Genomic DNA, 21369 nt, shown 5'->3' on the forward strand with positions numbered 1-21369 from the left:
TTCGGCTTATCTGAAGAATCATTCGAATGAACAATTTTTATCAATATGGAGAAGATGGATTGTTTATATTCAAAAGAAGCATAGAGTGGTAGAATATAATTTAGGTTTTTAGTTGTTTACTCTTTCTATTTTTTCATGTAGATTAAGATATTTTGTGGAGTTAGAGATATTAGTATTTGCTTACTTTTATATGAATATTGTCCTGGGATTAGGTTTGGGAAGTCTGGGGGGGGGGTTTACTTGTTATTGTGTTTACTTATGTTATGATTGTTTTTTATGATGGAAAAAAAAATAAAATTTCTTTGAAAAAAAAAAAAAAGAAGGTTGGTCACAGTCAGTACTTTGCTTACAGTAATACCTTGAAATTCCAAGATATAATTGGGAGAAATATATTGCAATACTGTACAAAAGAAACCTTTTATTAAAGCAGGCTCACACTGGAACAGTTGGCATTGCTATTAATGTTATTTCAATATAATTAATATCCTTTAATTTAAATAGAAATATAATAGTAATTTGAAGGTAGCAGTTTAAACAAGCATTGTATATAATTTTGAAATAAAATTGGGAAAAGTTCTAGAACCAAATTTATTAATATCTCTTTTGGTAAAATTATCAATCCTGTCATAATCAAAATGTATAATATTTCTGTCTTTCTATTTTATCATAATAATTGTTCTTTTCTGTAGTCCAGAAACTGTCCCACCATATTCAGCACCATTCGTTCTCTAGTTTTGACCCACCAATTTCTGAAGTATCCAATCCCATGATCACCATTCTGTGGAGAACTGTAGGTTCCTGCTTTCAAACACACTCAAAATAACTTTCTTATGCATACAGTTAGTCTTTGGATTATGATAGCAGTTGGAATTGGGATTGCAGTTGTTAAGCAATGCAGTTGTAAAGCACAACATCATGTGATCACACCCTGGTTACCATCATAACCTGAAGATGTGTGGGTCAGTAAATGGGAAGCAGCAGGAATCCCAGGCAAGGAGTGCGATGAGGGGTGTAGGAGGACCTGGGAGGCTTGAGAAGCCAAGTGCAGGCTGCTCATGAATGCAGGGAGGCCGATGCGGGGGGGGGGGGATGGTGTGGTACAAGTGCAGGAAGGCTGGAGGAGTGGATGTAAGTACAGAAAGGCCAAATGATGGATAGCATGGCCCAAGCAGAGGAAAGGTAGGGGATGGATAGTGCAGCACAGTGAGCACAGGAAGGCCAGGGGATGGATGGTGCGATTCAGCATGAATACAAAAAAAGTGGAAGATGAATAGCATACTGCAGACTCAGGAAGGCTGGGGGGATAGATAGGGGGTGTGGTGTGAACACAGGAAGGTGAAAGGATGGGTGGTGGCATGTGAATGCAAGAAGGCCAGGTGTGGGTAGGGAAGGAGAATGACTTACCAAAGCAATTTATAATCTTCCTGGAACTAAGGAGAAATTACTTGTCAGTAAGAACAATCATTGAAACAGCCTGAAGACTTGGAGGTGTTGAAGAAATTGTCTGGGATAGTATAAGGCAGGGTTTTTCAACCAGTGGTACGGGTACCAACTGTGGTACATTGGCACCTGGCAGGTGGTACGCGACCATCCTAGAAAAGTGGTAGCAGGGGAGGGGAATGATCTGAAGTGATGGCAGCACCACACAAGCCTGAGCGAGAGATGGCTGGAGCTGCAGGGCTGTCAGGGCTCAGCGGAAGCGCCAGGATCAGTGCCGCTTTCCAGCTGATCGGCGCTTCTTCGGGACTGTCAGGGCTCAGTGGAAGTGCCAGGATCAGCGCCAGGCTCCAGCTGGAGCTCGGCACTGATCCTGGTGCTTCTGCTGAGCCCTGAAGAAGCACCAATCAGCTGGAAAGCAGCACTGATCCTGGCACTTCTGCTGAACCCAGAAGAAGCGCCGATCAGCTGGAATGTTGCAGCATCTCCAGGGTCTTGTGATTTACATTCAGATGCTTGGCAACTAATTCATATTTATGACGGTCACAGTGTCCCAGGGTCATGTGACCAAAACCTGCTGCAACCACCCAGCAGACGGGGGAATAAAAACCAAACACCACCCCACCCCCACTGCCAATCCTCAACAGAAATGCTCACAACAATGAAAACCTCGGACAGGAGGAAGAGCGTCGCCGGGTGGGCAGGCAGGTGTCTTGCTCGGCTGTGGCTTGGGGGGCACTTTTTTCAGTGCCATTGTAACTTCAAACAGTCACTAAGCGAACTGTTGTAAGTTGAGGACTACCTGTACTTTATCACTTTTTTCCTTTTGGGGGGGGTCATCACGTTTTTGACACCTTGCTAGGCGACTGGTGGTACTCGGATATTGGCATATCCTAAAAGTGGTACAATGGATGAAAAGGTTGAAAAGCCCTGGTATAAGGACTCCTGCCTTTGGCAGGTATTCTAAAATACCTCCAGGGTCGCTTCAAGCTCTATGATTCTGTGACTGCAGGGATGCTGGGACGTCTGGAATTTCAAGGACTGGTCATAAATACTATTTGTACAGCGCTGTCACAACTTTGAATGATCACTGAATGAGTGGTTGTTAACTAAGAATTACCTGTATTGTAGATCTTTCATTTGACCTCTATTTTCAGTTGTGTCTGTGTATTCATAAACTCCAATCTACAAAGTCAGACCACCTTTGTTTACTTATTATATTCTTCCCCTTCCAGGTAATTTCACAGAAACATAGTGTATTTATTTTTATTTCATTCCTTTCATTAATTCAGGGATTCTAAAAATTTGTGATGCTGTAAAACTTTAAAATGATAAATGACTGTGTAAGCTCCTCATGTTGTGCCAGATTCCAGTTTAGAGTCTCATAGATTCTTTGAAACATAGATCATTGCACAAGGCTAGATCACTATAAGAAGCATCACATGCTGGATTAAAACTATGCCCAACTCTTCAGTTGGGGAGGAACTGCTCCAAGAATTTTAGCCCATTTCTGTTTTGCTCCCCTGGCTAAACTGCAGCAGAGGGAGCAGATGTGCCTCCTCTGAGCAGGACCCAAGTCAGTTGAGTTTGTCAGAAGGTCTCAGACAATTTCAGTTTCCAGATGCAAGGTGGTTTGAAGGACCAAGAGCTGCAAAGACAGGCTGTGAACTATTTGCCTGGTGGAGAAAAATATGGCACCCAGGTGGAAATTTTGCTAAAAAGAGACAATTTTGGCATGGCTTGTAACAGAGAAGCCTCTTCCACTCCCATTTCTGAAGGTGACAGGCACAATCTGCTGCCGTTCATTGGCTACTTGGAAAAGTATGGAGAAATGCAATTAGTAGTTGCCTTCTGCTGTGTTGAAAGCCATCCTTTACTTTGCCCTATCTAATTGATCTCACTGTCCTTCAAGAAACAGCTTTTTGGGGGCCATATAACCCTCCAGTGAAATAAGCAAGGTATAGATCAAGCTGCTAGCCATAGTTGCAGCTCTGCTATTAGCAATTGACAGCAAGGCCAGGAGCACTGAATTCTAACATGTTTGGGCAATAAGCCCCTAGTACACCCCTTTCTTGTATCATGCTTGGGACTATTGCGTGCCTGCTCCTACCTGCTCAGACATGTGGTACATGCAATGTGCTGACACACATTCAGGAAGCCCAGAATTTACAAGCTGTTTTTTTGGTTTTTAATATGATTGTCAAACTACCAGGTAGAAAAACTCTAGAACAAGTACTGAAATATTTGAGCAAACAATCATTAAACTTGAAGGAGTACTTTCCATTGTAGTCACTTTTCTATACCGTTAAGCAGACCCATTAGAAATTGCAGCTGGAGAGAGGGGAAGCATATATCATATTTGCCTGAAAATAAGCCCTAGCTTGATTGTTGGGAGTGGGCCTAATATAAGCCCTACCCCCAAAATAAGCCCTAGTTAAGACCCCGCCCACCTGCCCACCTCTTCCCTTTCACACCCCTTCCGAGCCAGACTGCTGGCGCTTTTGGCCCCCTGGCCCCCTTTGCAGCTCTGCCCACACAGCCACCGAAGCTGCTGAAGAGGTATGGGTCCGTTTTAGCACCTGACACTCTTGGGTTTGCCTTGCCACCTGCTTTCCAGCTCTGTCACATTTCTCCACTGCCCTGGAGCTGGAGAGCATGCCGCAGCACCATCCAGATGCCCTCAGTTCCCCCAAGCATTCCTTCATTAACCTGATTTCCAGCTCCGTTGCATTTCTCCATTGCGTTTCTCCAGTGTCACAATCAGACCTTCCAACTTCGCAAGATCTTTTTTTTTTTTTTGTGAGGAATTGGAAGGTCTGATTGAACTTTTTTTTTTTTAGCCCCACAAACTTCTTTTGTTTCCCTGCACAAGGCGGCGGAGAAACGTGATTGAGAAATGCGATGGAGCTGGAAATCAGGTAAGCGAAGAAATGCTTGGGGGAGGTGAGGGCATCTGGGCAGTGGTACGACAAGCTCTCCAACTCCGCAGTGGCGGAGAAATGCGACAGAGCTAGAAAGCAGGTGGCGCGTGGGGTACATTGGGGGAATCTGCCAAGCCTCATGGCAGTGGCATTGGTGCGTGCGATGTGCAATGTGGTGTCCTGCCGCGAGTGGTCGAAAGTTGCCACAGAACAAGTGGGGCAGCATGGGAGGCCTGGCTATGGGAGCCTTCGGCACAGTATGCGGGGTGTGTGGGCAGATCCCCCCTCACCTGCCAAGCCTCATATCAGCAGCACAGTCCTGCCGTAAGCAGCCGCAGAAGAAGTGGGGTGGTGGCCATATGGGCCGTGCTGCGAGGCACACAGGTGTGGGGAAAAAAAATAAGACATCCCCGAAAATAAGTACCTAGTACATCTTTTGAAAGCAAAAAAAATATAAGAGCAAGTGTTATTTTCAGGGAAATGCAGTATGTTTACAGGTAGTCCTTGAGTTACAACTTAGTTCATTTAGTGACAGTTAAAAGTTATGATATCCCCCCCAAAAGTACTTATGACACAGTTCCGAAGTTATGAAAATTGCAGCATTATGGCAGCTATTCATCCTTACGACTAACTACAGAGACATGGCAACATTTCCCTGCCTTTCCTCCCGCTGAGGACCTATCAGGCACTGGCCCTGCTATGCTAGCCCAGCGGCTAGCCCTGCTATGCTATGCTAGCCCAGTGGCTCCTCCCCACCCTGTTATCGATCATTATCACTTACCTTTCGAAGATCCAGAGGTCTGAAATAAGCTGACCACTCCTCTCTCCTCAAGTGAGTTATCTTCTCTCCAGCCTCTCTGCTGCGAGGTTTTTGTGGCAGTGTGGTTTCTTTGCCTGCACCCAGCGCTCCAAAAGTGGAGCAGTGAAAGCAGAGGCAGAGCAGGATCAGTGTGGCCTGTGCAGGCAGCTTGACTTACTTACTGAGGCTGCCTGTGCAGGGCACTCAATCCTCTTTTGGAGCACAGGGCAGCCTCAGTGAATCTGAAGGTGTTACACCTCTGAAGGCCTCCGCCCCTTTGCAAAAGCTTTTGGCGCAGAGGACAGAGGCCTGAAGGAGCATGAGATTGTGCTCCCAAAAGCTTCTGTTCTCCACGCCAAAAGCTTTTGCAAAGGGATGGATGGCTTTGGGGGCATGATCTCACACTGCTTCAGGTCTCTGTCCTCCGCGCCAAAAGCTTTTGCAAATGGATGGAGGTTTTTTGGGGTGCAATTTTGTGCTCCTTCAGACTCACTGAGGCTGCTTGGCTTTCCAAAAACGGATTGGGTGTCCTGCGCAGACAGCCTCGGTGAGTCAGCCAAGCTGAGCAGGTAGGCTAATCTCGCTCTGTCTCTGCTTTCACCACTCAGCTTTTGGAGTGCTAGGAGCAGACAAAACTAGCAGAGAGATAAAACTAGCAGAGGAGACAGTTCTCTTGATCATTGAGATCTTTGAAAGGTAAGTGAGTCTCCATAGGCTCAGTGCTGTGGAGACACAATGGGGCAGGATGGGGAAAACATCTCAATGGGTCGGGGGAGGCCTTGGATGGTTGGAAGCACTAGGCCCCCTCATGGTCTTCCCCAACCTGAGATACCTCATGGACTTAACGACCTGCGCATTTGATTAGCGAGAATGCATTGAGTAAAGCAGGGAGGGATCACGTTCATTTAATGTGATCCAATTAACAAATTTTCAGTTTACGAATATAATTGGCCCACTCTATTACATTCATAAGTTGAGGATTACCTGTACTTGCTACATTTATATGCTATTTATTAGCGGTAAGATGGCATACACAACACTCCCCTGTCATTTTCTCTTACAACATCAATGTGTGAGGAATGTTGGGCTGAGAAAGATGACTGATTCAGAACACCCTGGCTGAGGGTGGGTTGCTTTGAGATCAGTTTAACACCTTAATTATTCAATTAATAGTTGGATTGCGGTAGAAGGAGTCAAACACCCTCTCTCCTCTCCTCCCCTCTGGAAAATTACCTCCTTTTGCTTGCAGAGAGAGCTTTCATCACTCTATAACTTTTGATCATCTACTTTCTTGTGAATTCTTTTTCTCATATAGCATTTTTTCTACATTTTAGAGTCAGGAATAGCTAAATAAATAGAGATTATGTTCAGTAAAAGTTATAAACATTTCTTTAAAAACATGATACGTTTTCAACACTCAAAATCATTTTAAGCTAATAAAACAGAATGGCTGATGGGAAACTCATACCCAACCATGTTTTTAAAAGACCTTGAACTACATAAAAAGTCAGTCATAACTACATATTCAATTGATTTCAAAAGTTGTTTTTTAAGTGTGACTAAATTTGGATGCAACCCATTGAAAATATTACAGAATTTGACTCCTTAAAAATAATTGGCAGAATACAGATGTGGCTAATAAATCCTGAATAATATTTTTATGATTCATGATCTGCCTACCTGTTAAATCCATTTTAATTATCAATATTATTTCCTTAGTTTTTATTTAAAATTGTTGTCCATCTCTCCAGAGTAGTAAGAATATGATATTCTTTCCTCTGCATCATATTATCACAAGATGAGTAAAACCCCGAAAGTTTATTCTTTCCATTACCTAAATGTAATCATTGAGGGAGAGAAATCATAAATTAAAAAGAATTAAGTAAAACTAAAGTAGTTTTGGGTAGAGAAAGCACAACTGAAAAATTCATATTTAAAAAAAAATCTCTCCTTTTTAAAACAAGTTTTTACTTATAGATATTTATCAACTTCTGGACTAGATGTGAAGTCTTATTTTCCCAAAATCATGGTGGATGTTTTGTAAAAAGTATTAACTGTCAGATCCCTCCAATGTATTTGCCTGCATATTATTGCTTTGCCTGTGTATTCCTTTATGGGGTCTGCCATTCTGGTGGGAGGGGGGCTGCTTGCCTGGGGAATGTATTTGCCTGTTTTTGCTCTGTCCTCTTTGAAACGTCCTCCTTTCGTGAGAAAGGAATGTGGCCTGAAAACATCTGCCTTATCTCCAGACAACGGAGCCTGGAACCATTGGGAAACGAAAGCAAGAGAGACCTTGAGATGGGCGCTAAATCACTAGGTTCTCAAAACAACCTAGCACCTATGGATTGTCTGGATTTCAACTGGACGGTTGGACACTGGGGGGGAGGAGTCCTGAATGGGCATTATAATGTAATCTTTCGCGTGCAAATTCTTCAGACCTTGCTTTGCTCTATTGCTATCACTAACTCTCAATAAAAGTTCCTTTTGAAACAATGCCTGTTTAAAGAGTTCTGCTTTCTTGGGAGATCTAGTTGAGGGAAACCCTTACATAAAGCAAGGCCTGCAATAGTGCCCAACCTGAAGAGGCATCTGCCCTACCATGGGGGCCTGTGCACGATATGTCTCTGCATGGCAGTGAAACAGAAGAAGCCAGGACCGAAGATTGGAGTGAGTCGGCTATCCAGGCATGTCCCGAAGAAGGCACCTCTGGTTGGCTGGAGGAAGCTGTTGTCCTGGAAGACTCCATGAAACCGAGATGGTTGCTAATGTCAGGAAGAAAGAGGACTGGGAAGAAAGGCCCCAAAGGGTAACCTTCACCCGTGCAGGTTTTAAAAAATCTCGGAAGAAAGAGACAGAGCTGCTTTCTGATGATGACAAAATGGACAAGTAGTCAGACTAGATGGAGGGGATCCTGAAGCGAGCCATGCAGTATATGGTGGAGGCTTTCGAGGATCTAAAGGCTAAATACCTGGGGTGCCCAGAAGTGGAGGAAGAATTAAAGGAGGAAGTCGAGCACGGAGAAGAAGAACTGCAGTTACTGAGACGGCGGGGGGGGCAACGGGCTCAACGGAGACTGTGGCAGCTACCCTGGCAGCGCAGCAGCATGCAGCTCCCTGGAGAGCCCAGATTCCACAACAGTCCAGAGATACGACTCCCCCAGACGAGCCGAAATTGGTTCCGCTGGGAGTGAAGTTTGACGGAGACCGCCAACAGTCGGGACTCTTTCTGGGTCACGTTCTTACCTACATTCAAATCTATGGGAGGACCCTGCCCAACGATGCAGCCAAGATTAGTCATTACCCTAGCCCTGGAAGGGTGCTCCCCTTCAGATTACAGGAAGCTGTAAACTTTATCAAACATAAGATTGGTTTGGCAGCTCCCTCCCGTGCATCCAGGACATAGCATAGAAGCATTGCTTGAGCAGGGTCCGTAAGATTATCTGGGACAATACACATCCTCTTCACGACCTGTTTTCCTTGTTACCTTCTGGGAGGAGGCTTCGTGGCATCCATAGCAGAACATCCAGATTCAGCCATAGTTTCATTCCATACAGCATTAACCTTGTAAACTCTCAAGTTTCCTCCTTCTGTTATATATTCAAGATGGACAGTATTTAATATTTATTTGTTATGTATATGTAGGGGTGTGGGTCTATACATATGTTGTACATATTATGCTTAGGTGTGTGTCATGTATGTGTTTCACTTTGAGAGCAGGCAACTAAATTTCATTTTTGATGTGTGCCGTTGTGCCCACAGTAAAAAAAATGAAATAAAGGTTACCTTACCTTACCTTACCTTACCTTATTTTATTTTAACAAACACATGCTGGCTACTAGTTAAAACTTTGCTTGCTTCTAGTTGTTCGCAGATCTGTTTTTTGATTATCTTTTATAGGATCTTCCCAGATATTGATGTTAAACCTAAATGTCTGTGATAACCAATCATACTTACTACAAGAGGGGGAGGAGCCAAGATGGTGGACAGACAGCAAAGGCTGTAAAGAGCTCCTCCAAAAGTAAAAGCTTTCTTTTCTTTTATCTTTTTTACCCTTTTAAAAAAAATTATTGAATTTTATAGGGTTAGGGATAAAATTGGGTCGGGGTAGGGGTTGGGGTTTAGGGTGGGATTGGGATTAGGACAGGGCTGGGATCAACATTGGGGTTATCCCCCAGTAACATTTTTAATATTTAGCAAACAGACTATTGTCCGGGTACATATGTTTAGCTAACAATAATTAATATAGTAATAGATAACTGTAGTAAGTATGATTGGTTATCATAGACAGTATTAATTAATCAATGCATAACATTCTTCTTACTAGTATGTATTCAAAATAACATAACACATTCGTTTCTCACTAGTTCGTTTTCCTAACTATTGGTAGAAGTTATCCCATGTTCTAAAGTAAACTGAATCTTCTTTCTCTTTAATCTCTAAAGTCAATCATCCATTTCTGCACATTCTAAGATTTTCTTAATTAATACCTCTTTAGTTGGTAAGTTTTCATTTTTCCAATATTGGGCAAATACAATTCTCGCTGCTATTAATACATGCAATATTAAATATTCATTCTCCTTCTCATGATTAGGTCCTAATATTCCTAACAAAAACAGTTCTGGTTTGAATTCTATCTGTTTTTTAATCATCTTTTCCAACTATGCATGTATCTTAACCAAAACCTTTTTGCTTTAGGGCATGTCCACCAGATATGATAATAAGTACCTGGTCTTTGTTTACATTTCCAACAATTATCTGAAGTATTTTTAAATATTTTCGCTAATCTTACTGGTGTCATATGCCATCTATAAACCTTCCTACCTACTTCCCCTCTTCCTTCCCCTCTTACCCACAACCTCTCCTCCTTCCCCCTTTCCAACTGTCCTACACATCCCATCACCTTCTTTTCCACCTCCTCGGGTGCAGTTTAGGGGTACTTGCCGACCATCTCTTAAAAATAAAAATTACATTATTTTTCTATAACGTATAAACACCAAATTTTATATAATTCTACCCCTTCATCCCCTCCCCCCCTCCCCCCCCGGACTTCCCAGAACTGAGTACAGGGATAATCACATAACATCCCAAATCTAAATAAAGCTACCCATTCATAATACAAATAAATATTAACATACTTTAACTCTAATATACAATAATAAGCTTAAATATAAAGTATATATATAAATTATATTAAATATGTATAAATTAATCAAAAGCTACATGATAATTATTCATTTCATACTTTCTCTGAACATAATCTATCCATCTTCTCCATACCAAAATAAATTTTTCTTGAGATTGATCCTTCAAGTATGCGGAAATTTTAGCCATTTCTGCAAAATATGACACCTTCAATCTCCAATCATCCATAGTCGGTAATATCTCCTTCTTCCAATTTTGAGCAATCAATAACCTTGCTGCTGTTATACAATACAACATCAAGTTCATTTCTTTAAGATCCAAATTTTCCATAATCCCCAATAAAAATAGTTGCGGTGTGAATTTTATCTTTTTCTTAAAAATCTGTTGAATGTTCCACCAAATCTTAATCCAAAAAGCCTTTACGTCTCTGCATGTCCACCAAATATGATAATAAGTTGCATCTAGATTGCCACATCTCCAACATTTTGGCTGCAAGTTAGGATACATGCAAGACAATTTCTGGGGATCTAAATGCCATCTGTAAAACATTTTATAAAAAATTTCCCTTAAATTCTGTGCTTGGGTGAACTTGACATTTCTTAACCAAATTACCTCCCATGTATCTAACATAATTGGTTCTTGAATATTTTGAGCCCATTTAATCATACAATCCTTAACTAATTCTGTTTCCGAATCCAATTCTATTAAGACACTATAAATTCTCCTAATATGAGCTCTACTGTAATCTTTAATCTGCTTTATCAAGTTCACATCTTCCAAAGTTAAACCAAGCTTTTGATCTATACACCATCTCTTACCCAGCTGACAATATAAAAAACGGAATGGAGAATATTATCTTGTTTCAAATCATCCAATAATTTAAATTGCCAGTCCTGTCCCCTTAAAATAAGTAAATCCTTATAAACAATCCCCTCCAATTTAACTCCCCTTGTAATTCCTTGTATTGCATGTTCCGGAATTGCCCAGATTGGGATTTTAAGATTTAATTTATAATATTTCTTCCAAATTCTCAAAAGTGCAATTCTTAAAATATGAGACTTAAAGACTTGATCAACTTTCTTATCAAAAAATAAACAGGCATGCCATCCATAAAATAAATCCCAACCTTCGAGAATCAGTATATCTCTATTAGTTAGATTAATCCAGTCACTAATCCAAGTTAAAACCACTGCATCATAATATAATTTTAAATTTGGGGCTTTAAGTCCCCCTCTTTCACGTGCATCTTGCATAATTTTAAACTTAACCCTCGGCTTTTTACCCTGCCAGATAAATCTATTGATACCTCTTTGCCATTCATCCAAATTTGAGTCCTTTTTTAAAATAGGTATCATTTGAAACAAAAAAATAAATTTAGGAAGAATGTTCATTTTAACTGCTGAAATTCTCCCTAACAAAGATAACTGTAACTTTTTCCATTCCTCTGTCTTTTAAAGTTTTTATCCATAACTTATCATAATTATTTTTATACAGTTTAACATTAGAGGTCGTAATATAAACACCCAAATATTTCACCTTTTTCACTATTTCAAAACCAGTTAAATTGATTAAAGTCTCTTTATCTTTCGTAAACATATTTTTAGATAATATTTTAGTCTTATTATTATTTACTTTAAATCCAGAAACTTTTCCATATTGAGTCAAAATCTGTATCAAAGTTCTTACTGAGTCAATCGGTTGTGATAAGGTAAATACCACATCATCAGCAAAAGCTCTAAGCTTATAATCATTCTTGTCCAGAGTTATTCCTTTTATGGCCGATGATTCACGAACCTTAATTAATAAAATCTCCAAAGTCAGAACAAATAATAAAGGTGATAATGGGCATCCTTGCCTCGTACCTTTCTCAATTTTAAATAAATCTGTCAATCCTCCATTTACTACCACTTGTGCTGATTGTAGTTGGTAAATAGCCTTGAGCGCTGATAGGAATCTATCCCCAAAATTCATTCTCTCCACCACTCGCAATAAAAATTGCCAGTCCAATTTGTCAAACGCCTTTTCAGCATCCAAAAAGATAAAAGCTGCTGGAGTTTGATTATTTTTGTCCAAATATTCAAGCAGATTCACAATTTGTCTAACATTGTTCTTCATGTATCTACCAGTTATAAATCCAGACTGATCCACATGAATTATCCGTTTCAGTACTTGCATTAGTCTATTAGCTAAAATTTTTGCAAAAATCTTATAATCTGTATTCAATAAAGATATTGGCCTATAATTTTTAGGTTGAGTCAAGTCCTGATCTTCCTTCGGTATAAGTGATATAAAAGCACACCTCCAAGATGGTGGTACTTCTGCTCCAGACAAAATACTATTAAAAAGACTTCTCAAAGGTTCTAGCATTTCTTCCGATAACATTTTATAATATATTGCAGTTAACCCGTCTGTACCAGGAGCCTTGCCAACTTTTAATTGTTTAATTGCCTCTGTAATCTCATCCAACACAATTGGACAGTTCATCATTCCTTGTTGTTCATCTGAAAGTCTAGGAAAGTTGGCTTGCTGCAAATATCTATCTATTTCAAAAGATTGTATATTCTCAGAGGCATATAATTTTGAAAAATATTCCAAAAAGGCNTTTTTAATCAAATCTTGTTGAAAAACTTCTTTGCCTTTATAATTTATTTTCTCTATAACTCTTTGTTTTTGTTTCTTTCGTAATTGATAAGCCAACCACCTTCCAGGTTTATTTGCATTACAAAAAGTGTTGTGTTTCATATATCTCAGGTTAACTGCAATCTGATCAGCCATTAGCATATTAAATTGTTCCTTCAGCATTGCAATAGATACCTTTAAATTATTATCCATTGGATTTAAAGAAAAAGCTTTTTCTTTTATTTTTATCTCCTGCTCCAAATCTTTTTGCTTTTGTAACTGCTTTCGCCTATGAGCAGTATTCATTGAAATTAGAGCACCTCTCATAAATGCCTTGCTAGCATCCCACACCATTGACATAGAGGTACCCTTATTCATGTTCAGCATAAAAAAGTATTTTAGATAATCTTTAAGTATCTGCAAATTAGACTCATATTTTAATAAATTCTCATTTAATCTCCAAGTCCTTCTACTTCCTCCTTCAGTTGAAAGTTCCATCCACACAGGGCTATGATCAGATAGAATCCTAGGAAAAATCTTCACTTTCTTAACCCTGGGGAATAGATCATTAGTTATCGGGATAAAGTCAATTCTAGAATGAGAATGATGTCTGTCTGAAAAATAAGTAAAGTCACTTTCTCTTATATTCCGATCTCGCCAAATGTCTCTTAACTCCAAATCCTCTTGCAATGCAAAAAAGCTTTTAAGCAATTTAACTTGAGTCGATACTTTAGAAAAAGTCATTTTATCTTTCATAGGATGTATAACACCATTCCAGTCTCCCATCATAATAACAGATTTGTAATCCAATTGAGTTATCTTCTGATGTAAGAGTTTATAAAATTGTTTCTGCTGCTGATATTGATTAGGTGCATATAAACCAACAATAAGACATTTTTCCCATTCAATAAGAATTCAACAAACACAAATCTTCCTTCTGTATCAAAGTCTATTAATTTTGGCAGTAATTCTTTCTTGACATAAAGAACTACACCCGCTTTTTTCTTTAATGCTGGAGCAATAAAGTGAAGTCCCAATCTAGAATTAATCAAATACTTTTGATCTTTTAACGTAATATGCGTTTCTTGCAAACATACAATATCATTTTTTTGTGGTGAATTCAAGCCGTTGACATTCAATGTCAACAACTTAGCCATCTTTTGGCTTATGAAGCTTCTGGAGCATTCCTTGCATATCTGACATAACAGATCTCTTTGGCCTTGCTCCTCCCACCGGCTCTGAGGTAAGCGAGTATGTTTGGGGTGCAGATTCTTTTTGTTGTTTTTTTTCCTTGCATTTATAAGCTGCACGTGTCATCCTTTGCACCTTTGGATCTTCTTTTACATCAATCAGTTGTTGACTCTGAAAATCTCCTGCAGATGGTGATATAGCTCCAGGCAACTCAACAAATAGTTGTTCCACTGATTCTTCCATTCCTCTAGCTCTTGATGCAGATGGTGAATCAACTTTCAGGACCGTTAAGTAGAATTCTTTAGCCTTTTGAACCGTATTTAATCTATAACGAGTCCCTGCAAAATTCACAATCATTCCAGCAGGTATATCCCATCTAAAAGGCAACTGCCGCTTTTTTAACTCTTGTGCCAAAAAGGCAAATTCCTTCCTTTTTCTTAAAATTTTTGGAGGTATTTCTTTTAAAAGTATAACATCTTGGGCAGCAATCTGAAATCTCTGCTGGTAGAAAGCTTGTATAATCTCATTACGACGTGTTTTTCTAGTAAAATAAACAACAACATCTCTAGGTAGTTTCCTCTGACGTGCAACCCATGAGTTTACTCTATAAGCTTTTTCAATTTCTCAATAAATAATTTCAGGATCGCACTCAAAAACCAGAGCCAGAGCCGCTGCTATTTCCTCCTTCAGTTTCTCCTGTAAATCTTCTTTTAAGCCTCTAATCCGCACAGCATACTCCATTTCTCTATATTGTGACATTACTATATCATTTTGGGCAATTTCCACACCTTCTTCCACTTTTTCCAGTCTCTCCTCCATTCCTTCCATTTTCTCTATTACTTCATCCACCCATCCCTCTATACGATCTACATGAGCTGCAAAGCCTTGAAAAATTTGTGATATGTTCTCACACAATTCATCATTTTTCTTACTAAGAAGCTGTTCTGTTTCCAATCTCATTTGCTGCACTGTCTGCTTAGAAGCTTGTGCCAAAGCTTCCTGTAATTCTTTAAGAGTAATAGGGGGGGGGGCGAAGGTGGAGGAGATTTAGGTTTCTGTTGTGTGACTTGCATAACTAGGGAAGAAATAACTGTTTTAGATACTGCAGAAGTTTCAGTACGTTTAGAAGCCATTCTGAAGACAGTCTGAGTATAATCATGTATAATCCAAAGCAAAAAGAAAAACCAGCAGGTGTTTAGCCAAACTTTCCTTGAATTTAAAAAAGTCTTTACAATGTATCAATCCACAACCAGAAGAAAAGTGAAAGTTTCCCTTTGAAACAAAGAAACGGCTCACCCGCAGCCATTTTTCTTCTCAAGTTAACTGTAACAATTAAGAGAGATGCCTTTAAATCTTCTGAGTTAAAGTCTTTTTTTTTCAATCAAAGTCCAATTTTCCTGATCAGTTCTGTCTGTTGGTAAGTTTACTCACAATTAGAAATCTCAATAAATATCAGAGGTGGAGACAACGTCTGGCTTCGCTGCAAAACGAAGACATCCCGAGCTGCGGAGAAAGCTCTGAGCTCCGGAGGAGTTCTCACCTTCGTCCCCTGGAAAACTCCTGGGGGGACTAGGGAACTCTACTCCTACTCAGAGTAGAACTCGCCCTCTCTCCTTCTCCCGGAGAGAAAGCTCAAGCCGCCAAACAGCTGATACGCGCTGTTTCGGCGGTTTTAACGCAGTCCCGGACGGGAGGCTGACAAAAAGCCTCCATCGGCCGTCGTCCAGCCACCGGAAGTCCCCTTGTCTTCACATTTTTTTTGTATCTTGTTTGAATTTGCAAATATGGCCACCATGCTAAATCAATACCTTGTTGTTGTAAATCTTGTCTATCTTTCAATTTTCCTTCATTATCCAAGATATCTTTATAAGTCATGACTTTGTCATAGTTAATTAAATTTGGTAAGCAAAAGCTTCCATTGTTGAAAGCCATTCAGGTAGCTTAATATAGATTTTTCTCCTTTATTCTTTCCCATTCTAAAAGAAGTGCATTCCTTATAAAATGGTTTTGAAAATATATGTGTGTTTTATTCTTCCCGTATCATAGAAAGACATGCCAACCAATTTGTAGGTCATGCCCCTCTAGGTACAATAGTCTTTTATTTCTCAGCATTATCCATTCTTTAAGCCATGGTAAAATAGCTGCTTGATAATATAGTCTCCAGTCTGGGAGTCCAAATCCTCCACTATTTTTAGCTTCTTGTAACATTTTCACTTTAATTCGTGCTTTTTTCCTTGCCAAATAAATCTCAGTATTTTTGCATTTAGGTCATCAAAAAAAAACCTTTCCCAATTTTACAGAAATCATTTGGAATAAGAAGAGTATTTTTGGTAAAATATTCATTTTCACTGTAGCTATTATTCCTAACATTGACAGTTGGAGATTTTTCCAATTTTCCAAGTCCAATTTTATTTGTTTTAACAATCTTTCATAGTTGTCTTCTTTTAATGTTACACATCTTGCTGTTAAGTAGATTCCCAAGTACTTAACTTTTTTAACTATTTGCAGATTTGTCTTTTTTGTAAGTTGACTTTTCTGTTTATCTCAAAGTTCTTTGTCAATACTTTAGTCTTTTCTCTGTTTATTTTCAGGCCTGCCACTTCTCCAAACTTTTCTATTTTCTTCAACAATTTAGTGCTTGTTTCAAGTGGCTCCTCCAAAATTAAAACCAAGTCATCCGCAAAGGCTTGTGTCAACACTGCAAATACTGTATATTCTTGCTTTGACAATATGCAGAACTGTCTGTTTTTTTTATAGTTAAACCAGGCAACAGGGAAAAAGGGAGGAGAATAAGGATAGCCCGGGAGAAAGAAACCGGAAGTAAATCACATCTTCCAAGTTGATTGGAAGATGTGAACCATGACCCCAAAATAAGGGGGTGGGAAATGCTTAGAATGTATATGCGTAACGGAAGAGAAGCCAGACCTAAGCATTTCCACCATGCTGTACTGACGTCTCTGTAACCTTAATAAATGCTTTTAGGAAAAGATATGCCTGAAAGTCCTTTTAAGTGTTTCGTTAATCAGACACATGACAGCTTGTAATTTATATTTTTGATCTTTTATCTCCAATCCTTTAATTTCTATATCTTGTCTAATATTTCTAGTCAATACTTCCAATGTTAATATAAATAGCAATGGGGATAATGGACATCCCTGTCTTGTACCTTTTTTAATATTAAAATTTTCGGTATAGTCTCTGTTTAAAATTATTGTAGCAGTTTGTTTATGGTAAATTGTTTGAATTGCATTTATGACATTTTTCCCAAAATCCATTTCCACCAATGCTGGAATATAAATTGCCAGTTTAGATTATCAAATGCTTTTTGTGATCAAGGAATATTAATGCCATTTGTTTCCCTGGGTGGTTTTCATAGTACTCTAGGACATCAAGGATCATTCTTAAGTTATTTTTTATCTGTCTTTTAGGTAAAAAGCCATTTTGATCTGTGTGTGTAAATTCAGTCAAGAATTTCTTAGTTCTCTCTGCCATTATCGAAGCAAAAATTTTATAATCCACATTTAATAGCGATATTGATCTATATGTTTTTATTTGTGTGAGATCAGTATCTTCTTTAGGTATTAAGGTAATGTTACCTTCAGTCCACGACTTTGGTATTTTACCCTCCAAGAGGATTTCATTAAACAGTTCTTTCAAAGTCGGACTTAATACATCTTGTAATGATGTATAAAATTCTGCGGGAAGTCCATCTGGGCCCGGAGTCTTATCCTTTTTTTGTCTTTTTATAGCTTTTATGATCTCCATCATTGATATTTTTCTGTTTAATATATTTCGAATATTCTCCGGAATTTTTGGCAAGTCTGCTTTTTTTAAGTACAGCTGTATTTTTTCTTTAGGAACTTCCTCTGCCTTGTAGAGTGTCTCATAGTAGTCTTTAATGGTTTTTTTCATTGTGTCATTTTGGAACTGTAATTCTCCTTTCAAATCTTGTAGCTTATTTATCATTCTTTTTTCTTTTTCTTTTTTCAATCTATATGCTAACCATCTCCCCGGCTTATTGGTATTTTCAAAGAAATTCTGTTTAGTCTGTTTAATCTGTTGAGCCATTATTTCCATCTCAGCCAGGTTTAATTTATGCTTAATTATCTCCATTTGTTTCCTGAGCACTTTCTTTTGTGGATCTGTTTGTAACTCTAATTCCAATTTTTTAAGTTCTTCTCTCAGCTTTAACTGTAGTCGTTTCTTTTCTTTATTCTTTTTAACAGCATAGGTTATAGCCAACCCTCTGAAATATGCTTTGGCTGTGTCCCATACACTTTGAAGAGATGTTTCTTCCTTCTTGTTTATTTTTTAAAAAATTCCATTTCCTTTGTCGCTAGTTGCAGGAATTCTTTTTCTTTCAGTATAGATTTATTCAGAGACCACCTTGGGTTTTTTTCTTAATTCTTTTCTAAGTCATTTTTATTGGGTTATAATCTGCCCAAACATTAGTTTCTATCTCCACATCTTGTATTATCGTTTTCAAGTCCAAAGTTGTCCATATCATATCAATTCTAGACCATGATTTATGTCTATTTGAATAAAATGTATATTGTAGTTTTTCTGGGTTTTTCTCTTTCCATATGTCTTGGATACAGAATTCTTCTATCATTTTTGAAAACGCATTAGGTAGTATATTTCCTCCTTTTCTCCCTTGCGTAGGGCTTTTATAATCCAAAGTCGAATCTGCTATTGCATTAAAGTCTCCTATTATACAAAGATTTTGGTAAGTTAGGTCCAATATTTTCTTATGTAGTTTTTGATAAAATTGCTCTTGCTTATCATTATGTGCATATATTGCTACCACCAATATCTGTTTTTGATCCATCATAATTTCCACCATCAGTATTCTCCCCTCTTCATCTGCATAAATTTGTTTGGGGTTCATCTTTTCTTTAATATAAAGGGCTATTCCTCTTTTCTTTTGAGATGCGAATGTGAAATAGAGTTTGCCGATTTTTGGTTGTTCTAAGATTTTAAAATGTTGTCTCTTAATGTGTGTTTCTTGAAGGCAAATTATATCCATTTTTAGTTTTTGTAGTCTTGTAAAGTTTTTTCTCCTTTTTGAAGGAGAATTTAGTCCATTTATATTTATTGATAAGATCCCAGTCTCCTCCATCTCTTTCAATTACAGTATATCTAGATCTCAGTCTTCTAGTTGATCTTATCTGTCTCTGGTCTCTTGGTCTTGCTCCTTCTTCTGAGTATGTATTTTGACTTCTTCCTCCTCTGTTTGTTTAGCAACTCCTTCAACTACAGTTTGTTCTTGTTTCTTGGGTTCAGGATCACCTGTTTCCAGAAATGCTCTGTGGTTGTCAAAAAACTCCAATGCTTTAAGTGGTGTATCCAATCTGTATCTTTTCATGTCCCAGTAGATTAAGATCCCTTCTGGAATCAACCATCTAAAATTCACTCCTTTTTCAGCCAATTTCCTGGTTAGGAACTGGTAGTCTCTTTGAGCCTCTCTTATCCTTCTAGGGATTTGTTTGAGAACTACTATTTCTTTTTCTTTATATTTTAATGGTTGATCTCTTACTTTTCTCAAAATCTCATCTCTTGTGGATCTTGTGAAATCTAATGTGCACTTCCCTAGGCACTTTATTTCTTCTAGCATAGTTTGAATTGACTCTATAGATCTGATCCAATTCTCCTTCCATTTGGATTTTCCCAATTCCCAGAGCGTCTGCCAGTAACTAAGTTATCAAGTCTGAAAGTTCTTCTTCCTTATCTTCTATTATATTTTGGAATCTTAGAAAATATGAGGCCTTTTCCATTTCTATAACTGCTAATAAGTCTTCCAATTCTCTGTTTATTTGGGCCAATTTTTCATTTTCATCTTTTAAGGCTTCTAGTTTCTGGTCAACTTCAACTGATTTATCTTACACTTTTTGAAATCTTTGCTGATTATCTGTAATCATCTGTTTAAAATTTTCAATTTGAGAATCTACCGTATATTGTTAATTTTTTTATTCATTTTATCAAGGTCATTTTTCAACTCTTCATGGTTTTTCGTCAAAGTTGCCATCTGAGCTGCAATTGCTTGCAAAATTGCTTGAGTATCTTTTTGTAGAATATCCATCTTGTCTTGCTGCAGCATTGTCGTAATTGATCTCTGATAGACTGGACTTGCAGAAGTCGAGGCAGGAGCAAAAGATCCTTTTTTCTCAAGTTTGGATAGATTTGAAGTGCTCATCTTTGTCTTTACTTCATATATTGTAATCCATCAGGTAGCCAAATGGCCAGCTTTTATAATCCAATAGGCTCGTATTAGTTAGGAGGGGAAGTCCATAAAATAGTTAAAAATAAAAAGAGGAAGGAAAAATAAAAATAGCAACAGGGCAAAAAGAAGAAGAAAAAAAGGAGAGGGAAAAATGCTCCCAAAAGAAAAAGGAAAAAGGAAAAAGAAAAGAAAAAAGAACAAAAATGTCAAAATTATAATCCACCAAATTCTGTTCTAGGGAATTTCTTAATTTTTAATCCTTCTAAGACAGCTTGTTATAGTTCCAAAACATGCAGTATTTGTAATCCAAGGAAGTCAGATGGCTCCAAATACTATTTTATTTATAGATATAGTCTATCTTATAAAACCAGGTAAACCAAAATAAAGTCTTTTCTCCAGCAAAGTTTTCAAGGACTTTCAGATAAGCAATGGCTAGGCATATAGCCAAAATTCTAATCTAAGTAAGCTCCAGTCAAGGAAAGGTGGAGATAATTCTCAATTTCATCACAAGGTGGTGCTAGCTGTCAATTCCCAGCACATTTAAAAGAAAGAAAGAGAAAAAAATCAAAAGTAAAAGTTTAAAAGATTTAAAAAGTAAAAATTGTAGTGGCTTTCCAACAAAAAGCAAAGACAAAAAATCTCTATGAAAGCAGGAGCTTCCCAAATTTATCTTGTGCCTCAGACAGCTTTACAATATAGAAAGTTTTTAGTTTAACTTCCTGGCCGTGGTGAGGTGCTCTAAGTTCCGATGGTCCGTCCGCACCTCCACCTGGTATCGGGCCCCCTCAAGGTGATGCCGCCAAGCCTCGAATGCGGCCTTGATAGCCAGCAACTCCTTTTCCCAGATGGTGTAGTTGCGCTCGGAAGGATTGAGTTTCCGGGAGTAATAAGCGCAGGGAAAAAGAGTGCCACCATCCACCGGAGCCTGTAGCAGAACTGCTCCAATCGCCACGTTGGACGCATCCGTCTCGACCACGAACGGACGGTGTGGATTGGGATGCCTGAGGACCGGCTCCGTGATGAAGGCCCGCTTGAGGACCT

At 38.6% G+C, this 21369-nt stretch overlaps 1 protein-coding gene across 3 annotated transcripts in view; it reads left to right on the forward strand.

Moving 5' to 3' along the window:
* Nucleotides 1–21369, forward strand: part of RAB28 (RAB28, member RAS oncogene family) — a 194815-nt gene that overhangs the window by 116212 nt on the left and 57234 nt on the right. The gene's annotated exons all lie outside the window — the stretch shown is intronic.

This window comes from Protobothrops mucrosquamatus, unplaced genomic scaffold (assembly GCF_001527695.2).
Source record: "Protobothrops mucrosquamatus isolate PMUCROS unplaced genomic scaffold, P.Mucros_1.0 scaffold1887, whole genome shotgun sequence".
In the NCBI taxonomy this organism is placed as follows: Eukaryota; Metazoa; Chordata; class Lepidosauria; order Squamata; family Viperidae; genus Protobothrops; species Protobothrops mucrosquamatus.